This window comes from Cetorhinus maximus, chromosome 25 (assembly GCF_964194155.1).
Source record: "Cetorhinus maximus chromosome 25, sCetMax3.hap1.1, whole genome shotgun sequence".
In the NCBI taxonomy this organism is placed as follows: domain Eukaryota; kingdom Metazoa; phylum Chordata; class Chondrichthyes; order Lamniformes; family Cetorhinidae; genus Cetorhinus; species Cetorhinus maximus.
The window spans coordinates 7697830-7703829 of NC_135903.1; positions in this window are offsets into that span (position 1 = coordinate 7697830).

The window sequence follows — 6000 nt, forward strand, 5'->3', positions numbered from 1 at the left end:
AAAGATTTGACTGATTTACGATGAGACATGGTACAGTAGCTCATCGCATTAATGTAGTCAGATATGTTGATGTGACACCCACTACCAATAATGAGGACTGAAACAAATGTAGCTCCTTCCAGGGTGATTGGGACTCATTTTTACAACATCCACGTTTACCATGTTGACATCAATTCTCATTCTAGTACCCTGGAGTCCCATTCGAGCTTACTCAAGGTCACTTCTGTTTTAGCGCTGTCATTATAAGATATTTTATTTGAATCTATTCATTTTAATATTAATATCAAAAAGTAAAAGGGAGCTTTCTAGCACAGTACCACTTATGTGCCCTCCACCAGATTATATAACCAGAGGATCGTACAGCACATTCAGCCATTCAGCCCATCGTCACTGTTGTGATAATAAACTGGTACATCATTGTGTACATCTTCTGCCCCCTCCTAAACTCTTGCTTCATTGACATCATAAACAGACATGATAGAGTACAGTAGTTTCACAGTTATGTTACTGAGCCAATAAACCACAGAATGTGAGTTCAAATCCCACCATAGCATTCTAAATTTACCTTAAAAATAGCTGGAAATAAAAAGCTGGTATCAGTGACTCTGAATGTGCTGTTTTTAGATTGTTGTTTAAAAACTCTAACTGGTTCATTAACATCCTCAAGGGAAATTACTATATGTGACTCCAGGCCCAGACCAATGGTGTTGACTCTTAACCACACTCAGAATTGGCCTAACAAGCCAGTCAGATGTATCAAACTCAGGACAACTAGGTGATGGGCAATAATTGTCAGTCTTGCCAGCAATGCTCACATCCCAAGAAGGAATATTAATAAAAAGATAGTGCAAAGGGTATATATCCAATTTATGAAGTGGACATTCTATAAACAACGTTTGCATCAAAACCACCCCAGCCCACCATTGTAGGGAATTCTTCTCAACTCCAAATGAGTACAATATTTCATGTAAGAGTTGAAAAATTGACATTCTAGTGCATGAGCAATAATCTACAGAACCAAGCATAAAATATATCACCCTCTCTGTCCTGGATTGAAGTGTGTACCTCTTCATGTTTTGCCACAGACCTGTTTCCTCCCTTCTGCATATTCCACCTCCCCCCTCAGAATTCTTCTACTCTAAAGAACATCGAGCGTTCCTCCTTTACACAGTAGAAAATGGAACTACACACAGCCTAATCCAATCAGTGCAGACCATACTAACCAGCCTTTGGGCAGAATCGTCCCAGATTTGCACTAAGTGCCGTAGCGGGTGGGTGGAAGGACATGTTACCCACCGGCCGCGATGGTGGGTTTTCACGTCGTATCATCCCAAACCCGCCGCATTACTTATGCATTCCCGGGAAACACGCCGTTTCCATGGCGGGGGACTCTCATTCGCCAGCCACACCATCATCTCGCCGCTTCATCACACCGGGTGCCATATTGGAAGTCCAGACGTGCTCAGTGCTTCCAGCCCCGGGCTGCAGCAAAGAAGACACGGCCCCAAAAAGGCAAGACAACTGCAGACCTCGAGCGCCTTTTGGACACCCTGGAGGCCTCGCTGTGATGTCCTCTACCCCTACTCTGGCTGCAGGAGGGGCAGCTACATTACTAATCCAGCTTGGTAGGCACTGGCAGTGGTGGTCAATGCCAATGCTGCACAGACGAAGTTGGCCATCCAATGCAGAGAGAGGATGAATGATCTCATCCATGCAGCCAGGGTATGGCAACCATCTCATCTCTCTAAACTCACACACTCAAGCCCATCATACATTCACTGGCATCTCACTCACTGCCAGCTCAAGGGACATCACCGCCCATTCTCACACACACACACCCTCACATGTCTATCTGGCCTCATCTCCTCTGGAGACTGCCTCCTCAGCCCTCACCATCTTGAGGCCATTTACACAGATCAACATGTGACCCCACACACACCCTGGGTTACCCTCCTTCCCCAGTACAGCCCTCACCCTGCAGCCTCTTCCCTTGCCTGAGGCCACTTCTCCCCTTTCGCCAAGCAAGCCCTAGCCCTGCAACCATTGAAAAGCCACCTCCGCCTTACGGCCAGTCTGGTAGGTAGAGACCTGGCGGGAGCACCCCCCCCCCCCCCCCCCCCCTCTAAAAGTGATGTGGTGCTGCCTGTGAAGCCTGGCGCTGTTGACTGTGAGTGCTGCCCGAAGCAAGGTAGACAAACAAACCTCGAAGTCCCAAGTGAAGTGCAACCCGACAGGTACACGTTGTTTATGTTCTGTTGTGAAACACGTCAACGTGTTTTCCCGCCGATGTTGGTGGACGATCCAGCGGGGGGATGAGTCTGGCGGGCTGGCCTTATAATGATATGCTGATGTGTTACAATGAGGCTTCCGATGTCCAATGGCGGGAAACGTGGCCCGCCATCGGTGGGGCGGAGTAGGTGATCGCAAACTGGTTTCGTGCAGTTGTGAAACCAATTGCACCACATTTCCACTCACGCCACCGAACACGCCCAATGCCAGCGGGCACGGAAGATCCCGGCCTTTGCTTTTATTCATTCACGGGATGTGGGCATCACTGGGGAGGCCCACAATAATTACCCATCCTTCGGCAAAGGTAGCGGTGAGCCTCCTCCTTGAACCACTGCCGTCCTCGTGGTGTAGCTGCTTTTAGGAAAGGAGTTCCGGATTTTGACCCAGCAACAGTGAAAGAACGGTGACATATCTCCACGTCAGAATGGTGAGTAACTAGGAGGGGAACTTACAAGTAGCAGTTCCTCCATGCTGCGCTTGTTCTTCAGGGCGTTAGGGTTAGTGGGTTTTGAAGTTGCTGTCGAAAAAGCCTTGCCAAATCGCTGCAGTGCACATGGTACACATTGCAGCCACTGTACGCCAGTGAGAGAGGAAGTGAATGTTTAAGGTGATGGATGGAATGTGCCCGCTCCAATCACTTCACCGTGCATACATGCCTGCACCAGTCTGGCTCCTGCTCATGTCCTGGCTTCCTAACAGAGGTTGGTCCCCTGTTCAGTAACAAGATACGGTTTGCTGGGGTCTACACAATAGTCGCTCACTATTTAATTAGCTAAGTGTAAATGCTACTTTACAGCAGATTAACCCGACCTTACACCAGAAACAAGATAAGGCCGGGAGGCGCCAAGGTGGAAAGATTTTCTTTGGTGACTTCAGGCTAAATGTGGCAGTAAGGTATCCCATGTTCCCTATTCCCAGCAAGATCAGAAATACATTCTGCATGCTGGGCATATATAACATCTTACAACTGCATGGCAAATCAAATTAAATTCATTTCCGTGGAATCCAGGGCTGGAATTCAATCAAAGAGTTTCCACTATTTGTTATGGATACAAAAGTGCGAGCTGGCCAGTGAGTGGACCAGATTTTCATGTCTCTACTGCCAGGAGGGATTGTTTACAGAATAAAATCCACTCAAGGAGGAAAAAGCTGTGTCCCAAATCCTGGTTCTGTCAGCACCTCACCTTGACGTGTACATAAAAACAAATTATTTCCACCATACTATAGTCCTGCTCCCAGGGGCACCTCTGTGTCTTGTTCTATGATGCCTAAATTTTGATTTCAGCATTTTCCATTGAAAAATAAAAAGCTCTGTGCACACATCAAGGGACATTAATTCCAGACATGTTTCTCTTGAGGATTGCTAACTGTAGCTATTTGTGTTCTCACAGGTAAGGCATAGACCTCTTGTCTCTCGTCTGGCTACTAAGTGGAGCCTCACACTGATATCACACAGGACATTTTCCCTTCATTATTTCCCCCCCTTAAAGGTCCTGATTTGTACAGGGACCATATAAGAAACATGTAAGATCCCGAGGGGACTTGACAGGGTGGATGCTGAAAGGATGCTTCCCCTTGTGGGAGAGACTAGAACTAGGGGACACAGTTTAAAAATAAGGGGTCTCCCAATTAAGACGGAGATGAGAAGAAATTTCTTCTCTCAGAGGGTCGTGAATCTTTGGAACTCTCTTTCCTAGAGAGCAGTGGAGGCAGGGTCGATGAATATTTTTAAGGCAGAGGTAGATAGATTCTTGACTAACAAGGGAGTCAAAGGATATCGGGAGTAGGCAGAGTATGGAGTTAAAGCCACAATCAGATCAGCCATGATCTTATTGAATGGAACAGCAGGCTCAAGGGGTCAAATGGCCTACTCCTGCTCCTAATTTTCATATGTTTGTTTGGCTTTAGGTCCAGAGGTGCTGGAATCCTTCCAGTAACTCACCCAAGTAGCTAGTCCAGGTAAGGTGAGACAAGACAGTTGAAGTGCTGCAGGCTGTTTGACCAAGAGATGCATCACAGCTGAGCACAAATGTTTGTCCACAAATGCACTTTCAAACAGGGGAACTGGTTATCAGTCAGGCGCTGGAACCCTGGCTCCCTCGCTTCCCCAGGAACATTGGCCAATTGCAGACAGGGAATCGAGACCCCATTCACGCTTCCCATCTGGCCTTCAGTCTGTATGACTTAATGCCAAACTATGTGATGCACTTAGACACTGAACCACAAGGAAAAACGGTTTTGTGACTTGGGTGAGATACTGGAAGGATTCCAGCACCTCTGGACCTAAAGCCAAACAAACATATGAATTAGGAGCAGGAGTATGCCATTTGACCCCTTGAGCCTGTTGTTCCATTCACCTGATAAAGTGAATGCCGATGCTAGGCTGAGGCCACTGGCCTCTTTACTTCAGTAGACCAACTGTCTGCAAGCCACCATCATATTGATAGGCAGTGATTGCCTTCAGCAGCTGCACTTTTTATTTAGGCTTTGTTTATATCCAAATGTACTAATGCTGTCATCAGAAGTGTTGCTCAAATGCAATTGGTCACGGCAAAGGATTGTCTTGGCCTGTTAAATGATTTGGAGTTAACTTTTAGCCTATTAAATATAAAAGGAAGCCATGCAATTAGTGCAATAAATATGGCGACTCTTCCTTTAACCCTTGGCCTGCTGAATAAGAGAGGAATTCTGTGCAGTTGACAGGACAAAATGGTGTGAGCGTAACCCTTTCTCTGCTTCCCATTTGCTTGTCGAGACTTGAAGATGGTGAGAAATAGTTTACAGATTTCGCCATCTCCTCCCCAGCTGATAAGGAGATGTTAAATTGGTAAACGCCCAATGGGAAATGAGCAGTGCTTTCAAATCAAGCTGGTTGCCAAGGCAACTAAACAACATGGCCATTGCTTATTCAGCTGCCTCGGTTATCTTGCTAACTGCTTCAGAACCAGGATATTATCCAAATATTTAATTTGCATGACTGGAAACATAAATACCTTCATTGTCTGATGTAGCATATCTAGACTGTACCTAAATATAGAATCTGTGTCTATGCTTTTTGACTATTTGAGTGAATGAGAAAGCCTCTGCCCTTTGCTTCTTGTTTCATTGTAGAATATTCATAATCGTGGTTTTTTTTCCAGGATGTTATTTGAGCGGGACAAACATGGGATAATAACCCCTCAAAAGTGTGGAAAATATTTTGATCGGGTGATTCGTGGCTGTACAATATGACTGGCCATTTTTAGCGCAGTAGAGGTACATACTTGTCCACTAGAACTTGCATTAATCAGATGCTAGAAGGGTGGAAGTGTTGTATGAATTCTGAAAGTATCTTAATTTGTTCCTGTTTTGGGTTTTAAGATCTGTTATTGGCTATTGTACTCACAGTTTGTATGCGTCCCCTTAAAACCATACTGTCTTGATAGTGAAGGAAGTTCCAGCACAGTCCATTCTGGAACTAGAAAACTCAAGCTGATGGAGCCAAATTCATTAATCAACCCTACACTGTCATGTATTAGTACTGATTGTACAGCCAGATATAGACCACCTGACCCTCACCCGTGGCTCCATACATATTCTGCTCAGCTGGGAGGGGACGGCTACCCTGAGGAGAGGTGGGTGGGGTTGTTGCCTTGGATGGGTTTCAGCACTATTCTCATTGATTAAAAGCACATTGAAATGACATTCAGGCTCGGAATTTCTCACCTTTCA